An 11849-nucleotide genomic window follows, 5' to 3' on the forward strand; every position below is an offset into this window, starting at 1 on the left:
ATGTAAGGTGCATTAACAGTGTGTATTTTTCTCAGCTTCTCAGGTAGAATATTTCCCTTTCTGTCTTGTATCTTATTTCAACATTCTTTTTGCCCAAGCTGTACAGTCTTGGTGTGCACTGCAGCGACACTTCTGTGGATGTAGGATATCCTGTGGATATTCTGTGTAATAGCCCTGACATGCAGTTAATGCTGCTTTCTGAAAGCATCTATAGGATCCTGAGAAAGAAATAACTCTTCAGTGCACAAGTAGGTCAGAGGGCATTATTGCTCAGATATAAGATTCCTCTCCTACTACGGGCTGCAGAACCTAGTGCTCCTACTTCACGTTGTTTTGTGACAGAGCTGCTTGGGCTACCCTGTAACAAAAGAAGGCAAACATTGTGAAAGAGCCATTTTAATGGCACCTGAAGTCTGACTGGTATTTCCATACCGCTTCTCCATATCCCAGAGCAGCAGTAGTCCAACCTTTCAACACAGACACAAAATTTCTGGACTGGATTCGAGGGCTGGCCTGATAATGGAGTGTAACTGGTGCTGTGTGAGGGAGAGCAGAGAAGAGCCCATTGCATCGCTGCACCTGGATGCCACAGAAAGTTCCTGCTGTCAACAGCTGCCTCTGTAACCAGATGCTTTGGACTGGAGCTGCAGATGATGTTGGTATCAGCATGTTCTGGCTGCAGAGCCATCAGCCCCTGAGTGCCACCTTCTGTGCAGCAGACCTGGCTTCCTCTGAGGGCATTTCCAACAAGATGCAGTGAGCAACAGCTGTCTGCCACTGTGACACGCAGCCAGCTCTCTGTCGTGTCCTCTCTCCCTGGCACAGCTGGCTGCTGAGCTCTCCAAATCCCAGCCCTGCCATCCCCACAGGACCTCTGCAGTAAAATAAAATGGCCTGCAGGTCTGGGGTGAGGCTGCTGCAGCTTCTATTATCCCAGATCAGAGACTCCAGGAAGAAGGAAGAATTTCTCCTTCCCAGAACAGTGTTTCTAATTAGTTTTAGTTTCAGGCAAATAATTTTGGATGAACTGGCATCCTTCAGGAGGATGATAATACTTAAATGTGCTCCTTTTGGGGCCCTGTGTGTTGTGCATTAGTCTTTCCTGCCTGGAAAGAAGAGATGTCTGTATTTACAGGTTTATCTAGACAACATTGTATCCATGTGGAGTAGCATACACTGAAACTTTAAAATGTGCCAGACTTCCTGGTTTTTGTTTGTTTGGTTTTTGGGTTTGTTTTTTTTATTTTTAACCTTTAATTAAGCCATAGGGTGTTTCTGATTTGTTCGTCACTGTGCCCTCTTTGAAAAGGGGGAATGTTGTCTTGCAGCCTTGGGCAAGACGTGGTGTGTTATTCCTCTCACCAGCCCTGAGGTGCAGTGCCAGCACCGGTGTGCTTTACCTTGCTCTCCCCTGCTGTCCTCTCCTCCCTCCCGAGGAGCAGGGAGGAAACGCTGCCCCTGTCATTAACCTGTATCCACTCAGGAGCTCCTGCCTCCAGCACAAGTGGAATGCTGCTGGAGCATCTTCAGCTGCAGCCCTGCTGAGGTGCCCCTCCTGCTGCTGGAGTGTAAATCCCCAGCAGCTCTTTTAACCACCCTTCTCATGCTACTTGAAAAATAACTTTCTCTTGTCATTAACGCTGATCTATAGCCGCATTAATGTGTGAAATCACTGGGTGTGAAAATAGTGTACTAACCACTACTTAATGTAATATTACCACAGTAATGTCTCTAAAAATATCTTGTCCACTTGATTGCTTTCATTGTGAACTAGAGATAATGTACCACTTACAGCTGATGATTAAAATTCATAAAGCTTTGGTTCTTAATTACAGCAACTTGCAATCAAAGTGAAATGTCAGATCCTGAATGTTGTTTATCTGTATACAAATTCTCAAAACCAAGAAAATATAAGGATCGTCTACACAACAAAGCTGAGCTGCTTTGCTTTAAGGTTAAGTAAAATAAATACACATGTGAGTATGTATTGAGACAGGCTGGAATCAGTGAGCATGAGATCTTTGACAAGGCAGAACTCACCTCATATGAAATGCACATCCTTGGAAAATGTGTTGATGAAGATGGAAATGTAAACTTCATAGAAAACTGTTGTGGATGGATGGAAGTAACTGTTTGATGTGCTGTGAATAGAAATTTTGCAAGTCAGGCTCAAGGTTAAACCAAAGATGCAGATATCTGAAAATGCAGAGATGGATTCCCACTGCCGCTGGGAATTACCATGGTGGCTGGCAGGAGAGGGCAGTGTCCTTGGTTTCCAGTGTCAAAACGACCTAGCTATAATCATGCTCTTGGTCAGCAGTGGCACTGCATGACAAAAATCACTTTCTTTTGGGTGCCCTTAGCACTGCATTCCCAGAGATATGGTAATATTTTCAAGTTAATGCTAAGCCCCAGAGGTTTGCAGTGCTCTGAGATGTATCTTACCCTAAATTTAAATTTACTGACACAAGTCCTAACTCCATAGCTCCCTCCCTTCTTTTTCTTTTTTTTTTTTTTTTTTTCTGGTATGTGAGATACAGGCATAGCTGAGTGTAGGAACTACAGTTCTATTCCATTTATAGTCCTACTGGCGTTCTTCATTTGTTGCATCTGTCCTGTGCCAGTCTGGAAAAATCCAAACCAGAGGGAGCCAATTTGTCATCATCTTCCAACATCATTAAAACAAAATCACATTAAAACAATAGGATCACTTCCTTACCAAATCTGAGTAGCTTCATTTATTTCTTCTGATTCAATGGCAATTTGAAGGAGATCTGAACCATTATTTGTAAACTTCTTTAGAAAAGCTTTTTTTTTTTTTCCCCACAGGGTACTCCCCTTGTCTCCACAGTGATTATTTTTTGCCAGTAGATGGAAAAAAAAAATCTTTGCATGAATGGGAAATCAAAGCTTGACAATGATATTCATTTTCTGAGGGTTTCCATTCCACGTCTCCCTTTGGGTGTTACTCTTCCTGGCAGTTTTGGGCATCTTTGCAGTGACACTGATGAGGAAAATGCCCAGTTTCAGAGCTGCCCCAGTGTCCCCAAGTGTTATTACCTTGGCAGTTTGTTCCATGGGCATTTGCTGCTTGCCTCCCTCTGTTCCAGCTGCACCTGCGAAGGTTTTCAAAACACGGGAACCATTCCCTTCACTGGCATCACACAGCTCTGATTCACGGGGACTCACCCTGGCACAGAGTGGTCCTGCTGCACTCATGGCTTGTGAAGGTTTGGTAACTGTCTGCAGGTGTTTACGCCACTTGCACATCTTGAGCACAGTGAGTTTGCAGTGGGGAAGGATTTTTCTGGCTCTGTGGCTCGGTGAGCTCCTTGGTGTGTGCTCTCTAATGCCAGCCTTAGCCACCAACAATTCCTGGCAGCTCCACACTTCTGCCACTGCTGCTGGAGATCTCCTGCTCAGACAGCTTTTCTCCACAGGGATCCTGCTTTAGCTGGAGTGAGCCTGATCCTGGTTGCCCTCCTGTACCTGTTTCATGGGTGCCATCCAGAAGACATGCCCAGCCACAAACAAAGCAGAAGGCTCTGAGCAAGCAAAGGCAAAGTAAATCACCTTCTCTCCCCAGTTCTGCCCCTTCCCAACTTCAGGCTAACCCTTTGCTCATCTTACAGGGTCCTGCTTGAAGCTTTCCTCTACTTAGTACCTGATCCCTGTTGTAGCATGTAAGGTGTATGTAGCACAGTCCAGGCCAAAAATGAACATTTTTGTAATTAAAACATACTGTGTCATTCCTCCTTTTGTCATTCCAGATAGAAAACTAGCAGGAAATTTGATGCAAAGGTCCTGTTCCTCTTTTATCTTGCAGATAACTTAGTTCCTCACATCTCAAGCAAAAAGTTTGCAGTATATTATTTTCTGCAAAGTCTGTAAGACCCATACTTTCTACTGCCAGTGTGTAGCGATTTATGTCAAGCAGTTTGCAGCTGCAACCAGCATCTGTGGGTACGTTTTAGTCAGCTCCCAGAGCTCCTGGTCTTCTTCCAGAGCCTCCACAAGCTCATTTACAGGTATCTCAGGTATCCCTTCTGTGGCACTGTATTCCTCTCAGCTTTTCAGCCCCACTCCTGGGACTGTTCACGGTCCCTGGGAGGTTTAGGTGCTTCTCTTGGGAGCTCACAGTTGCAGCGGGGATGTGAAAGGAGATGTCCTTAGCTAAACTGTCTATGTGGAGCACAGAGGTACAGATAAATGCCCCAATTTTCACGGTACAGTTGCAGCAGGCAGAATGTGGCACAGCAGTGCAGAGACAGGTAACCAGGAGCTGCCTGGCTTGGGGGAGGAATCCAGGATTTTCTGAGCAGCCCAAGCCCACTGAGGAACGTGTCCTCTAGAGGCAATGTCTGACAGTCATCCCACTCGCACGGAACGCCACACGTTGAGAAATTTAATGTGAGCACCGTGGGCTAGGTTTGCATTTCGCCCGTTGCCTCCTCACGCTCCCCAAATGATGCAAAAAGGTCCAGGCATCAGAGGGAGGACAGCCCCTGGCAGTCACACTGCCACTGGAAATCCTGCAGGTTCCTGCTGCCATATGCTGCAGGTTGCTCGGGGAGGGAAGGCTCTCTTGTGCCTCTCAGGTTAGCCTTTTATTCCTCGTAACAAGTTCGGGGCTGGTGATGACAGCTTTGCTCCTGAGGGTGAGACAGTTAATTTAGATCGGGCACCTGTTGCTTCCCTGTCCTCTCTGGCTGAGGATACATCTCCTTTGAATACTGTGTCGTTAACTACTCCGTGAACAAGGAATCAGACTGTGCAAAGGAGGTGAAGAGGTACAACATGTAAAAAACATGTCCTCCCACTCTCCCTCTTCCACAGGATAGGCGATGTTTGACTTCGCACTCCAGGAAGCAGCTGAGAAATCCCTCAGATGGGTAAACATTTCAAATGGTTTGGATGGCTAAATGGCCTAGATTTTTAAAATTTCACAGAAGCACTTGAGTTACAAAGTGGACCATGAAATGTTTATGGAGATGTTCTTACCCTCCCACTACTGACATCAGAACAAATAATGGAGTAAAGAACAGGAGGTGGGAATTTTAGGGTAACAGGATAGTAACTGAGTGATGCTAGGTTTCAAAATTAATTTCCAGGAAAGGAAAGGCTATACTGGTCCAGTTTTAGTTTTCCTTGTTTCAGAGAATAGTTAATTTCTGTGAAAATCTGTCCTTTTGATTTAATAGCATTTATATTTCAAGTGAAGCTTTCTCTCTTAGAGGGCTGAGGTTCGAGTGACCCTGGGCTGAGGCTTGGACTAATCAGCGGTCACCAGGGGATCCAGAAGGGAATATTGCCAGTGCTGGTAAATTACCATTTACTAAGAGGCAAATGTGTATTCTGGAAATAGAGCTTCTCATTCAGCGGCATGAAGTGAGCGATTTTTCTTTCACTCTGCAGTGAATATGATGTTGGTGAAAGGTCCTGGCCTGAGCACCCTGGGAATTGAGCCCTGTGCAAGCCCTCAGCAGAGAGGCAAAGGCTCCTGGCTACAGGCTGCTCTTCTCATCCGGTTTCAATGATGGAAGAGGAAACTGAGTTTATACAAAACCCAGCCCAACCCCCAGAAACATCTCGCTTTGTTTATGTTCAGAGCTAAGCCTGCGACTCTCACTGTTTGGAAGAGCTATCCAGACATTTCTCCATCTGACTGACTTCACATCTATTCCTTGATCTCATCGAGAGATCTGGCTTTTAGCTCCCGCTCATGACGTCCCACTTTTCTCTCTCTCTCTCTCTGCTCTCCAGAGTCTGAAAGATCCCTGTATAACGTGATTATGCAACCATGCAAATGGACACGGTTCTTTTCATTTACTGCAAACCCTGCTTCGTGTCTCCCGTTAGGAAAATAAAATCCTCCATGAGAGACACGCCGCAGAAGGTAGCAGGAAGGGAGTTTTGTGTGTCTGGGTCTGAACGCTTGAAGGTGGCATTAGAGATGGAAACAGACTATTTGAAGCAAACCGGTGTGCCACCATCTCTCCACAGGAACCAGCATCAGTTAATAGACTCAGACAGCTCTCCTCTGAATCCTTTCCCCCTAGGAAATGGCAGATACTCGCTTTCCTGGTTGTTTTCCTCAGCTGGAGGTCTCCCCCCCGCTCCCTCCCGAGCCGAGCTGGGGAAATGCGCGGCGCGGCTCTCCCCGAAGGCCAATTCGCACCCTCCCACTGTAAACAGGCAGCTGCTTCTCCACTCTGCGCCCAGCCGGGAGGGCCTCGGGGGGCACTCCAACACTCCCCGCCGCCGCCGCTGCTCCCGGCGCCCGGCCCGGGCTGGGCAGGAGGAGGAGGAATGTGGCAGAGCCTTCCTCACACGCGGAGGGGAGGAAAAAACGCCCAAAGCTTGTGCTGCTTGGTTAAAGAGCCAAGACACCTCCGTGGCCACCCCGTGTTATCCTCGGAAGTGAGGATGTCCCTCTCCACTGCGGGAGGAGGGAGAGCTGTTCGGCTCTGGGGGCCTCCCTCAGCACAGTGCCCCAGTCCCTTTGCCAGGGTTTTGTGACCCTTATCCCACGGGAGGATCCCATGGATTACACGTGCTAAGAGCAAAGGCACAGGGCAGTCTGTCTGCCACTGCTGCGGGCTTTGAGCTTGTGCCCGTCTTCCTCCGGCAGCATCTTCCTCACTGCCCGGCGGTGGTGCAGGGGACATGCCAGCTCTCTCCGAGTCTCTCCCCAAAAGCTGCTTCTCCATCTCACTGCCGCTTGAGGAGGGTCTCATCTGTCCAAAAAGCTCCTCTTGTGGAGGAGACAGGGCTCCCTCGCGGATTGGGGCAGCAGATAGCGGCTACAGCGTTCCGACAAGCGCAGGAGAGAGGGAGGGCTGCAGGAGAGGGGCAGCCAGACCCAGAGAAAGCTCTGAGAAGGGTCCCCGGCAGGGCGGGGCGGCGGGCTCGGAGAGAACCCCGGGATGGGGGAGGGCTCGGAGGGATCCCTGGGATGAGGGAGGGCTCGGAGGGAGCCCCGGGATGGGAGAGGGCTTGGAGGGATCCCTGGGATGGGGCGCTCGGCGGTGCCGCCCTGCAGGGGAGCCGCGCCCGCAGTTCCACGCCCGGCCCGCAGGGGGCGATGGCGGGCCGGGGCTCCCGCATCCATCCCTCCCTCCCTCCCTCCCTGCTCCTACCTTTTCCGCCTTTTCCCGTTTATTTTCATTCCAGTTACACCCTCCGCCCTTTTTTTCCCCCCCTCCTTTCCTTCGGGGTTGCTGTCTCTCCCCTCGAGTTGCTCGCTGCCCTGCTCTCCCTCTCGCCCTGCTCTCCCTCTGTCAGCTCTGTGTGTTTCTCTGTTGCTCTCCCCGGCACTCAGCCCTCCCCCTGTGCAGCTCTCTCCATGAAATGGAGCTGAACAATTGCACCGGAGCAGCTTTTTCTGTTCCTGCCATATGTCCGTGTGCCGAGGCACCATTGCTCTTGTGGTATTTTGGATGCATTCGTGCTGGAAACACTGGGACAATAACAAAACTGTGAATTTCTGCCTGCGCCTTCTTGGAGCCTAATGAGATTTGAAATCCAGCGTGAATGAGATGTGATGGATGGCTGTACTGATATTTTGAGCCGGTTTAGTTCAGAGTCATCTGAGATGCCCAGGCTGGATAAAGGGGGGCATGGCTCTGGAGGTTACCTGCCATCCAAGCACCAAAAGGACAAACCGAGTCACTGAAGTGACATTATCCTTTTTCTTTTTTTTCTTTTTATTATTTTTTTTCCCTTTGGAGATATAGTTCTGCCATATGTATCAAAGAACATCTAGTAATTGCCCAATTCCTTAAATATGAAAAGATGATGCCTGAAATGGCAGTCCCTGTTCACCTGAATATGGTGTTAGCTGAGGCTGCCTCTGCAGCTCCTCAGATTGTCCCCTGATCTTCCCCCTTGAAATCCCCCCTGGAGCACCTCGTAGTTTTGACCCCTCTCACACACTGGGAAGCACAGCCTTGGCTCCTTCTTCTGTTAAAAAAGGAGCTCTGAGGCTGGGAGCTGTGCTGCCCTGTAATTAATGTACACTCAGCCTCAAATATGCAGTGACAACAACTTAAATGTCAACATTCCTAGTTAATCCCTTGCTAACAAAATGTGCCTGGAAAGAGATGGTTCTGCATAATCTCCACTGAACAAGATCTTATTTTAGCAGTACAAGCACTTGGGAGATTTCCCCAGTTTGACCAACGAGACCAAAAGATTGGCTTTGATAATCACAGCTGTAAACGATGCGTTTGATCCTCTCAGGGAAGGAAGGGCTGCATGTGGCAGAGCATACAAACCCTGCTCTGCCCAAGCCCTCCTCCAGGGCAGCGGCAGCCTGGCCTTCCTGGGTGGTGTCTGCATGACAAGGGATGTGATTTCTGTTCTCTGATGTTCGCTGCTCTCCCCTCGTGTTCAGGGAGATGTCCACAGCCTCCTCCTGAGTCACGTTTTCCAGGCTGAGCAGCCAGCAGTGTTAAAAGGGAAGTTACAGGGAAAATCTTATTTTAATACATAAAATGCTCCTTGTAAGAGCACTGAAGCAGGGACCACGACCACGCATACGGTGTTTGGATTCCTCTCTGTGTGCTGAGACCAGCCTCACGTTTATCCCGGGGAGCCCAGACAGACCCTGAGAGTGCTGCTGTTGTCTCCCTGTGCCTGTTTTAAGCCTTCAGAGCATCCGAGGTGAGGAGATGAACCTCCTTATTGTTCAAAGCAGCCCCATGTTTTCAGCACCCTGGCTCCCTGCAGGCAGGATTCCTGTGCTTCCAAGGCTGGCATCCCCAGACACAGACCAGCAGGTTCCTCCCCAGCAGGCTGTGGGAGCAGGGGGGCACTGACACACGATTTCTTGCCTTGGGTGGATTGGTGCCTGAGCTCTAGGCCCAGCCCAGAAATACAGTAGGAAAGGTGGTGGGCCATTCTTCTGGGTGTCACCCCAATTTAACAGGCAGTCCTTGCATCCCCAGGTAATTTGTGCCTGTGGTGTGCAAGCACATGTAGAGGAATTTACCATTCTGCCTGTGCTTTTCAATCACTGGGTTCCTGCACACCAGCATCACCTCGCGCTCAGTGATGAAATACCCACTTCTTCCCTTTGCATTTTATGGGGTTTGTTTTTCCTTTTTCACTTTGTCACTTCCTTTCTGAAGGATGTCTGAGGGGTGCTCTCCCCACCATTATTTCAGTCTCTCATTTCAGCCTGACTGTGTTCACACTCTCTTCCTTACACCGCCTCTCTTTTATTCTGTTTTGTTCTTGTACCACCACCTGTCACCAAAGCCTCTTCCTTCCCTACTGTGTCATCTTCTAGAGACCTAACCATTCCCTCTTGCTCCATTCCTCATCAATCCCCTCCATTATTTTCTAAAGTATGTCCTTTGTCTCCCTCTTTTCCACTGCCTGGCACTTGCCCGTGCCTTTGCCACCCCTCCCCAGCTCCCCACCCTGGAAACACTGCTCACCAAGGTCACAGCTCCCCTGTGCCTGCTGTACACCACAGCTGTGCAGCAGCACTGCCTTCCCCAGCCCTGTTCGTGCCCACTCTGTGCTCTGTGTGCACCCACTGCCACCCCTGTGCTGCAAGCTCAGCTCAGGACAGTTAGGTTATCCCTGGGAAAGCTGCTCTTGTCCTCCAGCATCTCCTCCCGTGGCACTTGGATGCAGGTGCCCAGAGCTCTGAGCTGGCCCAGCACAGCTGTGCTGATGGGTGGAGCTGCCCTGTTGCTGAGTGCCCCTCCTGCAATCCCCCTTTCCCTGAAAGGAATCCTTCCCCAAGGATATATTTGCCTCATCGCTCCTCCACAGGGTCTCTGGGGGTGCAGCTCTTGTCCCTCTGCACTGCCCCTGCTCGAAGCTGCCACCCTCTGCCTTGTCTGCTCCTCACCTCTGAGCACTGCTGAGGCTGCTGGTCCCCCTGATCCCAGAGGGATGGAAACACAAGGGCTGGTTCAGCTTCAGCCAGTGTGGCAAGACGTGGCTTCTGGGCCAGGATGGGATCCTTAATTATTGAGTAATGAGTCTAAGGTGTTTGAATCCCAGTAACTGTTAGAGATGGCTTTGTGTAGCCCTGAGCCACCCTCATCTTGCTGAAACAAGGATGCTGCAGGCAGATTCTGCAGATAATTGGACATTTTCGAAACCTCCATTCTTCTGCAGAACTTGTAGTGCTTCCATCTTTCCCTGCCCTTGCCTTATTCCTGTCTCTTTCCATCTACTGTGACTGTTTTATATTTTTACTCTTGACAAAGGGTTGTGGGCTTAGAGGCTGCTGTTAGAGCTGCAGATGTAAAATGCCTGCTGCGTGGTGTTTGTCATGAAAGAACCGCTCCTGGAAATTAACAAATTCAAAATTAACTAATTCACAGACCTAACTCATTAACTCTGCAGCCCTGGGGCTGTGGAGGAGCTGTGGAGGTTTCTGTGCCCAGGGCACTGGGCTGGGGGAGAGGGACAGAAGGGAGCTGGAGAGACCCATGTCTGTGATCCCAGCTCTTCTCCGTGCCATGTTGGCAGGTGATTCCCCACTCTGTCCCCCTTTCCCGTGCCCCTGGTCCCTCCTGCAGCTCAGCTGATCCAGGCAGGAGCTGTTTCTTGTTGCGCCTCTTCGGTGCCTCGTGCAGGGAGGCCTCGACCTTGGTGGGGGCACTAATCACTCCTGTTGTAGAAACAAGAAGTACTGGAGAGACAAGGAGTTACGGAGGCAGAGAGCTCCAGATGTCAGTTTGTTCCCGTCTGGATGCCCTCCCTTTGCTACCCCTGCCTCCAGGAGGATGGCTGCATGGCTTTGAGAAGCGCAGGTTGATTCCTCCTCTACCTTTTCTCCTCCCCTCAGGCCCAAACCCAGTCCCACCAGGAGCCAGTGACAATATTCCTAGCAGAAACACACTGGAAGGCTTTTCCACCCTAAGCAGCATAGTTTTAACACCAACCCCACATGCCTGGCGTACACTGGGAGCCAGATGAGGTCACTCAGACTATTTCAAGGCTAGATGTTTGATAGGAGAGGTTTCCCTCTGTCCCACAGAGTCCACACTGCCTGCCCTGGCCACTGGAGCTCCCTGGGGAGCTCTGCTGGCCATCTCTGCACCTGAGGATGGGATGAGTCCTCAGCCCAGGGGCCTGCTGAGAGACTGCCAGGAGCTTCCCTGAGCCACAGGAGAGTCACCCCTCCTTCTGCCAGCAGCTGTCCCCAAGCAGGCAGCACAGTGACCATGGCTTCTCCTTGTTGGGATGGTGGTTTGGGCTGGGGCTTGCTGAGCAATGCACAGCTCGGGTGGGTTTCTGAGGCTTGGGGCTGGCAGAATGTGCACACTAGAAAAACCCCATTCCATCGAGTCCCAGAGGGTTGAGGTGGTGACAGCTGGTGCTGTTTGGGATCAGGGATCATGCCTGATGTTGTGGCTGTGTGTGACACTCAGGGCTGAGCTCTGCTGGGAGCGCATCCAGCATGTGCAGAGGCAGAGGCACTCAGGCTAGGGACCTAGAATGAGGAAAGGAAGCAAAATAATTGCTGGACGAGGAAGGAGATATATTCAGCTCCTCTATTTAAGCATGCCTTCCCACAGGATTGCTGGGCTCTCCTTGCCAAGTGTGAGCTCTGGCCACCAGGGACAAGAGAGCAGGAGCTTTTCTGGCAGCTGATGGAAACTCGAGGAGCAGGCTCCGAGCCAGGCAGTGCCCACTGAGAGGAGGGTGCTGATGGCTGCTGGGCTGGGGCTGTGGGGCTGTGTGTGCTGAGGCACGCCTGGCACGGGGGCAGGTGGCAAGGCATGCCTGAGAGCACCTTGAACTGTCTGGATTCCCCAGCCAGAGGCAGATCTCCTGATGTCACTCATTCCTCCTTTTGCTCCCCCTGGATACTGGAAACA

Source organism: Passer montanus, unplaced genomic scaffold (genome assembly GCF_014805655.1).
Source record: "Passer montanus isolate IOZ18808 unplaced genomic scaffold, ASM1480565v1 scaffold28, whole genome shotgun sequence".
Classification (NCBI taxonomy): domain Eukaryota; kingdom Metazoa; phylum Chordata; class Aves; order Passeriformes; family Passeridae; genus Passer; species Passer montanus.